This window comes from Pseudophryne corroboree, chromosome 11 (genome assembly GCF_028390025.1).
Source record: "Pseudophryne corroboree isolate aPseCor3 chromosome 11, aPseCor3.hap2, whole genome shotgun sequence".
In the NCBI taxonomy this organism is placed as follows: Eukaryota; Metazoa; Chordata; class Amphibia; order Anura; family Myobatrachidae; genus Pseudophryne; species Pseudophryne corroboree.
Window position 1 is genome coordinate 69,264,896 of NC_086454.1, and position 12,759 is coordinate 69,277,654.

A 12,759-nucleotide genomic window follows, 5' to 3' on the forward strand; every position below is an offset into this window, starting at 1 on the left:
TAAAACCTTTATCTGCTTTCACTTTGGCACATTTGGTCACCAATGTAAAAAAGTTTAAAGATGCCATCCATGTCAGAAGACGACAAACAACAAAACTTCACCATATTTCAACATAAGTTAATTTGTAGAAATATGCCTATGTTAAGGTAAATAGATGAATTTTTACAAAATAGCCTTCATCATATTGGGTAAACTGCAAAATTAATTTAGAGTACATTAAAAAGAGAATAACACAGAAAGTGTTAAAATGTCTGTAAAAAAGTAAGTTTCCCAAGGTACAGTAATTTGAGAGTCAGTTTAGTCATCATAGCTAGAGAATCATTGACATTTAACCCATATTTATTTCCATAACATCCTTAAAATTGTGTTAGGAAAATACTTCTTGATGAAAAGCTAAACTTCTCTTGAAAAAGCATCAATAAAGAATGCTAACCATAATTCTGACTTTCTAAAACAGAGTTCTTAATTTTACTACATGTTTTTGTTTTCTGAATATCAAAAATTAATTGACATTTATTCCCATGTAGCATTACTTACAGAGAAATCAATAAAAGTGCTAAAAAAATTAGAAAATTACTTTGACAAGATATTTTAAGAATGAAGGTGCTGTAAATCATGAATGAAAAGAGAGAACCCAACTTTCTATTTATACTCTAAATTTCCACCGGTTTGAGAAATTGATAAAGCAATAGTTATAAGAATATCAAAAATTGTTACCAAATAGCATATCTTAGATATATCATTTTTCTTTGTGAAGCTCCAGGGCATCATGTGGTGCTGTGGCTTAGTTGGTTAAAGCGCCTGTCTAGTAAACAGGAGATCCTGAGTTCAAATCTCAGCAGCGCCTTTCATTTATTTTCATCAACTCAGAACATAGTTTGTTGATAATTCATCACAAAAAGACATGTGAATGCTTCAGCAGCCTTTACCCTTTCTCACATGTTCAGTAATATGTACCACATTTCTAGAAACAGTCCAAATCAGAAAACACAAAAAAATGCAATATTCCCCTTTTTTAATATCAGTTATTTTGTAGAAGTAAATTGATGCCAAGGTAACTAGAAAAGAATTCCAGAAATTGCCAATCATCATGTCTGAGCAATCTCCAGGAACAATATGGTGTCCAGTCAGAGGAAATGTTTAAACAAAAGTCAGTAACAATGTGAGTTTCTCAAGATAAATTGATAGACAATTTAGTCATCAGAGTTTAGGGAGCAATAGAAAATAATGGATTATTTGTTACTTAACATAAACAATATTGTGTTAGGAAAGCAATTCCAGAAATAAATCTTTCCATTTATCGAGCAAGCTTCCAGATAAAATGTTAACAATAATTCTATCATTGAGATCTCATGTTTTCATTTCACGATTACTTTTTAACTGTATGAGTACCAACAATAGACTGACTTTAATTTCCCAGGGATGACTACATTAATAAGAACGCCATAATATCTATTACAATAAAGCATATTAACAAGTGACTTGAACAAACATTGTAAGAATGTAGGGCCTGTATATACAAAATAAAGGAGAAAAAAGCATTATATAACTTACTGTAAGTTTCCAACTGTTTAAAGAATTAATAAAATACTAGTTTCAAAAAAATATATAAAAATAATAAAAAATATTATACTTTAGACATATAATTTGTCATTATATGTAAGGCAGTGCAAGTGGTGCTGTGGCTTAGTTGGTTAAAGTGCCTGTCTAGTAAACAGGAGATCCTGAGTTCATATCTCAGCAGTACCTTTGCTTGATACCTTTTTATCACACCAGTATGTAGTTTTTTTGTTGATGCATAACAAAATAAGATGTGTAAAACCTTTATCTGCTTTCACTTTGGCACATTTGGTCACCAATGTAAAAAAGTTTAAAGATGCCATCCATGTCAGAAGACGACAAACAACAAAACTTCACCATATTTCAACATAAGTTAATTTGTAGAAATATGCCTATGTTAAGGTAAATAGATGAATTTTTACAAAATAGCCTTCATCATATTGGGTAAACTGCAAAATTAATTTAGAGTACATTAAAAAGAGAATAACACAGAAAGTGTTAAAATGTCTGTAAAAAAGTAAGTTTCCCAAGGTACAGTAATTTGAGAGTCAGTTTAGTCATCATAGCTAGAGAATCATTGACATTTAACCCATATTTATTTCCATAACATCCTTAAAATTGTGTTAGGAAAATACTTCTTGATGAAAAGCTAAACTTCTCTTGAAAAAGCATCAATAAAGAATGCTAACCATAATTCTGACTTTCTAAAACAGAGTTCTTAATTTTACTACATGTTTTTGTTTTCTGAATATCAAAAATTAATTGACATTTATTCCCATGTAGCATTACTTACAGAGAAATCAATAAAAGTGCTAAAAAAAATTAGAAAATTACTTTGACAAGATATTTTAAGAATGAAGGTGCTGTAAATCATGAATGAAAAGAGAGAACACAACTTTCTATTTATACTCTAAATTTCCACCGGTTTGAGAAATTGATAAAGCAATAGTTATAAGAATATCAAAAATTGTTACCAAATAGCATATCTTAGATATATCATTTTTCTTTGTGAAGCTCCAGGGCATCATGTGGTGCTGTGGCTTAGTTGGTTAAAGCGCCTGTCTAGTAAACAGGAGATCCTGAGTTCAAATCTCAGCAGCGCCTTTCATTTATTTTCATCAACTCAGAACATAGTTTGTTGATAATTCATCACAAAAAGACATGTGAATGCTTCAGCAGCCTTTACCCTTTCTCACATGTTCAGTAATATGTACCACATTTCTAGAAACAGTCCAAATCAGAAAACACAAAAAAATGCAATATTCCCCTTTTTTAATATCAGTTATTTTGTAGAAGTAAATTGATGCCAAGGTAACTAGAAAAGAATTCCAGAAATTGCCAATCATCATGTCTGAGCAATCTCCAGGAACAATATGGTGTCCAGTCAGAGGAAATGTTTAAACAAAAGTCAGTAACAATGTGAGTTTCTCAAGATAAATTGATAGACAATTTAGTCATCAGAGTTTAGGGAGCAATAGAAAATAATGGATTATTTGTTACTTAACATAAACAATATTGTGTTAGGAAAGCAATTCCAGAAATAAATCTTTCCATTTATCGAGCAAGCTTCCAGATAAAATGTTAACAATAATTCTATCATTGAGATCTCATGTTTTCATTTCACGATTACTTTTTAACTGTATGAGTACCAACAATAGACTGACTTTAATTTCCCAGGGATGACTACATTAATAAGAACGCCATAATATCTATTACAATAAAGCATATTAACAAGTGACTTGAACAAACATTGTAAGAATGTAGGGCCTGTATATACAAAATAAAGGAGAAAAAAGCATTATATAACTTACTGTAAGTTTCCAACTGTTTAAAGAATTAATAAAATACTAGTTTCAAAAAAAATATATAAAAATAATAACAAATATTATACTTTAGACATATAATTTGTCATTATATGTAAGGCAGTGCAAGTGGTGCTGTGGCTTAGTTGGTTAAAGTGCCTGTCTAGTAAACAGGAGATCCTGAGTTCATATCTCAGCAGTACCTTTGCTTGATACCTTTTTATCACACCAGTATGTAGTTTTTTGTTGATGCATAACAAAATAAGATGTGTAAAACCTTTATCTGCTTTCACTTTGGCACATTTGGTCACCAATGTAAAAAAGTTTAAAGATGCCATCCATGTCAGAAGACGACAAACAACAAAACTTCACCCTATTTCAACATGAGTTAATTTGTAGAAATATGCCTATGTTAAGGTAAATAGATGAATTTTTACAAAATAGCCTTCATCATATTGGGTAAACTGCAAAATTAATTTAGAGTACATTAAAAAGAGAATAACACAGAAAGTGTTAAAATGTCTGTAAAAAAGTAAGTTTCCCAAGGTACAGTAATTTGAGAGTCAGTTTAGTCATCATAGCTAGATAATCATTGACATTTAACCCATATTTATTTCCATAACATCCTTAAAATTGTGTTAGGAAAATACTTCTTGATGAAAAGCTAAACTTCTCTTGAAAAAGCATCAATAAAGAATGCTAACCATAATTCTGACTTTTTAAAACAGAGTTCTTAATTTTACTACATGTTTTTGTTTACTGAATATCAAAAATTAATTGACATTTATTCCCATGTAGCATTACTTACAGAGAAATCAATAAAAGTGCTAAAAAAATTAGAAAATTACTTTGACAAGATATTTTAAGAACGAAGGTGCTGTAAATCATGAATGAAAAGAGAGAACACAACTTTCTATTTATACTCTAAATTTCCACCGGTTTGAAAAATTGATAAAGCAATAGTTATAAGAATATCAAAAATTGTTACCAAATAGCATATCTTAGATATATCATTTTTCTTTGTGAAGCTCCAGGGAATCATGTGGTGCTGTGGCTTAGTTGGTTAAAGCGCCTGTCTAGTAAACAGGAGATCCTGAGTTCAAATCTCAGCAGCGCCTTTCATTTATTTTCATCAACTCAGAACATAGTTTGTTGATAATTCATCACAAAAAGACATGTGAATGCTTCAGCAGCCTTTACCCTTTCTCACATGTTCAGTAATATGTACCACATTTCTAGATACAGTCCAAATCAGAAAACACAAAAAAATGCAATATTCCCCTTTTTTAATATCAGTTATTTTGTAGAAGTAAATTGATGCCAAGGTAACTAGAAAAGAATTCCAGAAATTGCCAATCATCATGTCTGAGCAATCTCCAGGAACAATATGGTGTCCAGTCAGAGGAAATGTTTAAACAAAAGTCAGTAACAATGTGAGTTTCTCAAGATAAATTGATAGACAATTTAGTCATCAGAGTTTAGGGAGCAATAGAAAATAATGGATTATTTGTTACTTAACATAAACAATATTGTGTTAGGAAAGCAATTCCAGAAATAAATCTTTCCATTTATCGAGCAAGCTTCCAGATAAAATGTTAACAATAATTCTATCATTGAGATCTCATGTTTTCATTTCACGATTACTTTTTAACTGTATGAGTACCAACAATAGACTGACTTTAATTTCCCAGGGATGACTACATTAATAAGAACGCCATAATATCTATTACAATAAAGCATATTAACAAGTGACTTGAACAAACATTGTAAGAATGTAGGGCCTGTATATACAAAATAAAGGAGAAAAAAGCATTATATAACTTACTGTAAGTTTCCAACTGTTTAAAGAATTAATAAAATACTAGTTTCAAAAAAATATATAAAAATAATAAAAAATATTATACTTTAGACATATAATTTGTCATTATATGTAAGGCAGTGCAAGTGGTGCTGTGGCTTAGTTGGTTAAAGTGCCTGTCTAGTAAACAGGAGATCCTGAGTTCATATCTCAGCAGTACCTTTGCTTGATACCTTTTTATCACACCAGTATGTAGTTTTTTGTTGATGCATAACAAAATAAGATGTGTAAAACCTTTATCTGCTTTCACTTTGGCACATTTTGTCACCAATGTAAAAAAGTTTAAAGATGCCATCCATGTCAGAAGACGACAAACAACAAAACTTCACCCTATTTCAACATAAGTTAATTTGTAGAAATATGCCTATGTTAAGGTAAATAGATGAATTTTTACAAAATAGCCTTCATCATATTGGGTAAACTGCAAAATTAATTTAGAGTACATTAAAAAGAGAATAACACAGAAAGTGTTAAAATGTCTGTAAAAAAGTAAGTTTCCCAAGGTACAGTAATTTGAGAGTCAGTTTAGTCATCATAGCTAGAGAATCATTGACATTTAACCCATATTTATTTCCATAACATCTTTAAAATTGTGTTAGGAAAATACTTCTTGATGAAAAGCTAAACTTCTCTTGAAAAAGCATCAATAAAGAATGCTAACCATAATTCTGACTTTTTAAAACAGAGTTCTTAATTTTACTACATGTTTTTGTTTTCTGAATATCAAAAATTAATTGACATTTATTCCCATGTAGCATTACTTACAGAGAAATCAATAAAAGTGCTAAAAAAATTAGAAAATTACTTTGACAAGATATTTTAAGAATGAAGGTGCTGTAAATCATGAATGAAAAGAGAGAACACAACTTTCTATTTATACTCTAAATTTCCACCGGTTTGAAAAATTGATAAAGCAATAGTTATAAGAATATCAAAAATTGTTACCAAATAGCATATCTTAGATATATCATTTTTCTTTGTGAAGCTCCAGGGCATCATGTGGTGCTGTGGCTTAGTTGGTTAAAGCGCCTGTCTAGTAAACAGGAGATCCTGAGTTCAAATCTCAGCAGCGCCTTTCATTTATTTTCATCAACTCAGAACATAGTTTGTTGATAATTCATCACAAAAAGACATGTGAATGCTTCAGCAGCCTTTACCCTTTCTCACATGTTCAGTAATATGTACCACATTTCTAGATACAGTCCAAATCAGAAAACACAAAAAAATGCAATATTCCCCTTTTTCAATATCAGTTATTTTGTAGAAGTAAATTGATGCCAAGGTAACTAGAAAATAATTCCAGAAATTGCCAATCATCATGTCTGAGCAATCTCCAGGAACAATATGGTGTCCAGTCAGAGGAAATGTTTAAACAAAAGTCAGTAACAATGTGAGTTTCTCAAGATAAATTGATAGACAATTTAGTCATCAGAGTTTAGGGAGCAATAGAAAATAATGGATTATTTGTTACTTAACATAAACAATATTGTGTTAGGAAAGCAATTCCAGAAATAAATCTTTCCATTTATCGAGCAAGCTTCCAGATAAAGTGTTAACAATAATTCTATCATTGAGATCTCATGTTTTCATTTCACGATTACTTTTTAACTGTATGAGTACCAACAATAGACTGACTTTAATTTCCCAGGGATGACTACATTAATAAGAACGCCATAATATCTATTACAATAAAGCATATTAACAAGTGACTTGAACAAACATTGTAAGAATGTAGGGCCTGTATATACAAAATAAAGGAGAAAAAAGCATTATATAACTTACTGTAAGTTTTCAACTGTTTAAAGAATTAATAAAATACTAGTTTCAAAAAAATATATAAAAATAATAAAAAATATTATACTTTAGACATATAATTTGTCATTATATGTAAGGCAGTGCAAGTGGTGCTGTGGCTTAGTTGGTTAAAGTGCCTGTCTAGTAAACAGGAGATCCTGAGTTCATATCTCAGCAGTACCTTTGCTTGATACCTTTTTATCACACCAGTATGTAGTTTTTTGTTGATGCATAACAAAATAAGATGTGTAAAACCTTTATCTGCTTTCACTTTGGCACATTTGGTCACCAATGTAAAAAAGTTTAAAGATGCCATCCATGTCAGAAGACGACAAACAACAAAACTTCACCCTATTTCAACATAAGTTAATTTGTAGAAATATGCCTATGTTAAGGTAAATAGATGAATTTTTACAAAATAGCCTTCATCATATTGGGTAAACTGCAAAATTAATTTAGAGTACATTAAAAAGAGAATAACACAGAAAGTGTTAAAATGTCTGTAAAAAAGTAAGTTTCCCAAGGTACAGTAATTTAAGAGTCAGTTTAGTCATCATAGCTAGAGAATCATTGACATTTAACCCATATTTATTTCCATAACATCCTTAAAATTGTGTTAGGAAAATACTTCTTGATGAAAAGCTAAACTTCTCTTGAAAAAGCATCAATAAAGAATGCTAACCATAATTCTGACTTTTTAAAACAGAGTTCTTAATTTTACTACATGTTTTTGTTTACTGAATATCAAAAATGAATTGACATTTATTCCCATGTAGCATTACTTACAGAGAAATCAATAAAAGTGCTAAAAAAAATTAGAAAATTGCTTTGACAAGATATTTTAAGAATGAAGGTGCTGTAAATCATGAATGAAAAGAGAGAACACAACTTTCTATTTATACTCTAAATTTCCACCGGTTTGAAAAATTGATAAAGCAATAGTTATAAGAATATCAAAAATTGTTACCAAATAGCATATCTTAGATATATCATTTTTCTTTGTGAAGCTCCAGGGCATCATGTTGTGCTGTGGCTTAGTTGGTTAAAGCGCCTGTCTAGTAAACAGGAGATCCTGAGTTCAAATCTCAGCAGCGCCTTTCATTTATTTTCATCAACTCAGAACATAGTTTGTTGATAATTCATCACAAAAAGACATGTGAATGCTTCAGCAGCCTTTACCCTTTCTCACATGTTCAGTAATATGTACCACATTTCTAGATACAGTCCAAATAAGAAAACACAAAAAAATGCAATATTCCCCTTTTTTTAATATCAGTTATTTTGTAGAAGTAAATTGATGCCAAGGTAACTAGAAAAGAATTCCAGAAATTGCCAATCATCATGTCTGAGCAATCTCCAGGAACAATATGGTGTCCATTCAGAGGAAATGTTTAAACAAAAGTCAGTAACAATGTGAGTTTCTCAAGATAAATTGATAGACAATTTAGTCATCAGAGTTTAGGGAGCAATAGAAAATAATGGATTATTTGTTACTTAACATAAACAATATTGTGTTAGGAAAGCAATTCCAGAAATAAATCTTTCCATTTATCGAGCAAGCTTCCAGATAAAATGTTAACAATAATTCTATCATTGAGATCTCATGTTTTCATTTCACGATTACTTTTTAACTGTATGAGTACCAACAATAGACTGACTTTAATTTCCCAGGGATGACTACATTAATAAGAACGCCATAATATCTATTACAATAAAGCATATTAACAAGTGACTTGAACAAACATTGTAAGAATGTAGGGCCTGTATATACAAAATAAAGGAGAAAAAAGCATTATATAACTTACTGTAAGTTTCCAACTGTTTAAAGAATTAATAAAATACTAGTTTCAAAAAAATATATAAAAATAATAAAAAATATTATACTTTAGACATATAATTTGTCATTATATGTAAGGCAGTGCAAGTGGTGCTGTGGCTTAGTTGGTTAAAGTGCCTGTCTAGTAAACAGGAGATCCTGAGTTCATATCTCAGCAGTACCTTTGCTTGATACCTTTTTATCACACCAGTATGTAGTTTTTTGTTGATGCATAACAAAATAAGATGTGTAAAACCTTTATCTGCTTTCACTTTGGCACATTTGGTCACCAATGTAAAAAAGTTTAAAGATGCCATCCATGTCAGAAGACGACAAACAACAAAACTTCACCCTATTTCAACATAAGTTAATTTGTAGAAATATGCCTATGTTAAGGTAAATAGATGAATTTTTACAAAATAGCCTTCATCATATTGGGTAAACTGCAAAATTAATTTAGAGTACATTAAAAAGAGAATAACACAGAAAGTGTTAAAATGTCTGTAAAAAAGTAAGTTTCCCAAGGTACAGTAATTTGAGAGTCAGTTTAGTCATCATAGCTAGAGAATCATTGACATTTAACCCATATTTATTTCCATAACATCCTTAAAATTGTGTTAGGAAAATACTTCTTGATGAAAAGCTAAACTTCTCTTGAAAAAGCATCAATAAAGAATGCTAACCATAATTCTGACTTTTTAAAACAGAGTTCTTAATTTTACTACATGTTTTTGTTTTCTGGATATCAAAAATTAATTGACATTTATTCCCATGTAGCATTACTTACAGAGAAATCAATAAAAGTGCTAAAAAAAATTAGAAAATTACTTTGACAAGATATTTTAAGAATGAAGGTGTTGTAAATCATGAATGAAAAGAGAGAACACAACTTTCTATTTATACTCTAAATTTCCACCGGTTTGAAAAATTGATGAAGCAATAGTTATAAGAATATCAAAAATTGTTACCAAATAGCATATCTTAGATATATCATTTTTCTTTGTGAAGCTCCAGGGTATCATGTGGTGCTGTGGCTTAGTTGGTTAAAGTGCCTGTCTAGTAAACAGGAGATCCTGAGTTCAAATCTCAGCAGCGCCTTTCATTTATTTTCATCAACTCAGAACATAGTTTGTTGATAATTCATCACAAAAATACATGTGAATGCTTCAGCAGCCTTTACCCTTTCTCACATGTTCAGTAATATGTACCACATTTCTAGATACAGTCCAAATCAGAAAACACAAAAAAATGCAATATTCCCCTTTTTTAATATCAGTGATTTTGTAGAAGTAAATTGATGCCAAGGTAACTAGAAAAGAATTCCAGAAATTGCCAATCATCATGTCTGAGCAATCTCCAGGATCAATATGGTGTCCAGTCAGAGGAAATGTTTAAACAAAAGTCAGTAACAATGTGAGTTTCTCAAGATAAATTGATAGACAATTTAGTCATCAGAGTTTAGGGAGCAATAGAAAATAATGGATTATTTGTTACTTAACATAAACAATATTGTGTTAGGAAAGCAATTCCAGAAATAAATCTTTCAATTTATTGAGCAAGCTTGCAGATAAAATGTTAACAATAATTCTATCATTGAGATATCATGTTTTCATTTCACGATTACTTTTTAACTGTATGAGTACCAACAATAGACTGACTTTAATTTCCCAGGGATGACTACATTAATAAAAATGCCATAATATCTATTACAATAAAGCATATTATCAAGTGACTTGAACAAGATATTGTAAGAATGTAGGGCCTGTATATACAAAATAAAGGAGAAAAAAGCATTATATAACTTACTGTAAGTTTCCAACTGTTTAAAGAATTAATAAAATACTAGTATCAAAAAAATATATAAAAATAATAAAAAATATTATACTTTAGACATATAATTTGTCATTATATGTTAGGCAGTGCAAGTGGTGCTGTGGCTTAGTTGGTTAAAGTGCCTGTCTAGTAAACAGGAGATCCTGAGTTCATATCTCAGCAGTACCTTTGCTTGATACCTTTTTATCACACCAGTATGTAGTTTTTTGTTGATGCATAACAAAATAAGATGTGTAAAACCTTTATCTGCTTTCACTTTGGCACATTTGGTCACCAATGTAAAAAAGTTTAAAGATGCCATCCATGTCAGAAGACGACAAACAACAAAACTTCACCCTATTTCAACATAAGTTAATTTGTAGAAATATGCCTATGTTAAGGTAAATAGATGAATTTTTACAAAATAGCCTTCATCAAATTGGGTAAACTGCAAAATTAATTTAGAGTACATTAAAAAGAGAATAACACAGAAAGTGTTAAAATGTCTGTAAAAAAGTAAGTTTCCCAAGGTACAGTAATTTGAGAGTCAGTTTAGTCATCATAGCTAGAGAATCATTGACATTTAACCCATATTTATTTCCATAACATCCTTAAAATTGTGTTAGGAAAATACTTCTTGATGAAAAGCTAAACTTCTCTTGAAAAAGCATCAATAAAGAATGCTAACCATAATTCTGACTTTTTAAAACAGAGTTCTTAATTTTACTACATGTTTTTGTTTTCTGAATATCATAAATTAATTGACATTTATTCCCATGTAGCATTACTTACAGAGAAATCAATTAAAGTGCTAAAAAAAATTAGAAAATTACTTTGACAAGATATTTTAAGAATGAAGGTGCTGTAAATCATGAATGAAAAGAGAGAACACAACTTTCTATTTATACTCTAAATTTCCACCGGTTTGAAAAATTGATAAAGCAATAGTTATAAGAATATCAAAAATTGTTACCAAATAGCATATCTTAGATATATCATTTTTCTTTGTGAAGCTCCAGGGCATCATGTGGTGCTGTGGCTTAGTTGGTTAAAGCGCCTGTCTAGTAAACAGGAGATCCTGAGTTCAAATCTCAGCAGCGCTTTTCATTTATTTTCATCAACTCAGAACATAGTTTGTTGATAATTCATCACAAAAAGACATGTGAATGCTTCAGCAGCCTTTACCCTTTCTCACATGTTCAATAATATGTACCACATTTCTAGATACAGTCCAAATCAGAAAACACAAAAAAATGCAATATTCCCCCTTTTTAATATCAGTTATTTTGTAGAAGTAAATTGATGCCAAGGTAACTAGAAAAGAATTCCAGAAATTGCAAATCATCATGTCTGAGCAATCTCCAGGAACAATATGGTGTCCAGTCAGAGGAAATGTTTAAACAAAAGTCAGTAACAATGTGAGTTTCTCAAGATAAATTGATAGACAATTTAGTCATCAGAGTTTAGGGAGCAATAGAAAATAATGGATTATTTGTTACTTAACATAAACAATATTGTGTTAGGAAAGCAATTCCAGAAATAAATCTTTCCATTTATCGAGCAAGCTTCCAGATAAAATGTTAACAATAATTCTATCATTGAGATCTCATGTTTTCATTTCACGATTACTTTTTAACTGTATGAGTACCAACAATAGACTGACTTTAATTTCCCAGGGATGACTACATTAATAAGAACGCCATAATATCTATTACAATAAAGCATATTAACAAGTGACTTGAACAAACATTGTAAGAATGTAGGGCCTGTATATACAAAATAAAGGAGAAAAAAGCATTATATAACTTACTGTAAGTTTCCAACTGTTTAAAGAATTAATAAAATACTAGTTTCAAAAAAATATATAAAAATAATAAAAAATATTATACTTTAGACATATAATTTGTCATTATATGTAAGGCAGTGCAAGTGGTGCTGTGGCTTAGTTGGTTAAAGTGCCTGTCTAGTAAACAGGAGATCCTGAGTTCATATCTCAGCAGTACCTTTGCTTGATACCTTTTTATCACACCAGTATGTAGTTTTTTGTTGATGCATAACAAAATAAGATGTGTAAAACCTTTATCTGCTTTCACTTTGGCACATTTGGTCACCAATGT

General features: G+C 30.2%; 14 non-coding genes across 14 annotated transcripts; all 14 read left to right on the top strand.

Annotated features, from left to right (window-relative positions):
• The first annotated feature begins 773 nt into the window (after positions 1-773).
• Positions 774-847, top strand: TRNAT-AGU (transfer RNA threonine (anticodon AGU)). The gene has a single exon. It is a non-coding gene; the product is annotated as a tRNA-Thr (tRNA).
• An 828-nt stretch (positions 848-1,675) lies between these two features.
• TRNAT-AGU (transfer RNA threonine (anticodon AGU)) lies at positions 1,676-1,749 on the top strand. Its single transcript has one exon. It is a non-coding gene; the product is annotated as a tRNA-Thr (tRNA).
• An 841-nt stretch (positions 1,750-2,590) lies between these two features.
• On the top strand, positions 2,591-2,664 carry TRNAT-AGU (transfer RNA threonine (anticodon AGU)). Its single transcript has one exon. It is a non-coding gene; the product is annotated as a tRNA-Thr (tRNA).
• Positions 2,665-3,493: 829 nt separating this feature from the next.
• On the top strand, positions 3,494-3,567 carry TRNAT-AGU (transfer RNA threonine (anticodon AGU)). The gene has a single exon. It is a non-coding gene; the product is annotated as a tRNA-Thr (tRNA).
• An 839-nt stretch (positions 3,568-4,406) lies between these two features.
• Positions 4,407-4,480, top strand: TRNAT-AGU (transfer RNA threonine (anticodon AGU)). Its single transcript has one exon. It is a non-coding gene; the product is annotated as a tRNA-Thr (tRNA).
• An 828-nt stretch (positions 4,481-5,308) lies between these two features.
• On the top strand, positions 5,309-5,382 carry TRNAT-AGU (transfer RNA threonine (anticodon AGU)). Its single transcript has one exon. It is a non-coding gene; the product is annotated as a tRNA-Thr (tRNA).
• Positions 5,383-6,221: 839 nt separating this feature from the next.
• TRNAT-AGU (transfer RNA threonine (anticodon AGU)) lies at positions 6,222-6,295 on the top strand. Its single transcript has one exon. It is a non-coding gene; the product is annotated as a tRNA-Thr (tRNA).
• An 828-nt stretch (positions 6,296-7,123) lies between these two features.
• TRNAT-AGU (transfer RNA threonine (anticodon AGU)) lies at positions 7,124-7,197 on the top strand. The gene has a single exon. It is a non-coding gene; the product is annotated as a tRNA-Thr (tRNA).
• Positions 7,198-8,037: 840 nt separating this feature from the next.
• Positions 8,038-8,111, top strand: TRNAT-AGU (transfer RNA threonine (anticodon AGU)). Its single transcript has one exon. It is a non-coding gene; the product is annotated as a tRNA-Thr (tRNA).
• Positions 8,112-8,940: 829 nt separating this feature from the next.
• TRNAT-AGU (transfer RNA threonine (anticodon AGU)) lies at positions 8,941-9,014 on the top strand. Its single transcript has one exon. It is a non-coding gene; the product is annotated as a tRNA-Thr (tRNA).
• Positions 9,015-9,854: 840 nt separating this feature from the next.
• TRNAT-AGU (transfer RNA threonine (anticodon AGU)) lies at positions 9,855-9,928 on the top strand. The gene has a single exon. It is a non-coding gene; the product is annotated as a tRNA-Thr (tRNA).
• An 829-nt stretch (positions 9,929-10,757) lies between these two features.
• TRNAT-AGU (transfer RNA threonine (anticodon AGU)) lies at positions 10,758-10,831 on the top strand. Its single transcript has one exon. It is a non-coding gene; the product is annotated as a tRNA-Thr (tRNA).
• Positions 10,832-11,671: 840 nt separating this feature from the next.
• Positions 11,672-11,745, top strand: TRNAT-AGU (transfer RNA threonine (anticodon AGU)). Its single transcript has one exon. It is a non-coding gene; the product is annotated as a tRNA-Thr (tRNA).
• Positions 11,746-12,573: 828 nt separating this feature from the next.
• On the top strand, positions 12,574-12,647 carry TRNAT-AGU (transfer RNA threonine (anticodon AGU)). The gene has a single exon. It is a non-coding gene; the product is annotated as a tRNA-Thr (tRNA).
• Positions 12,648-12,759: the final 112 nt, after the last annotated feature.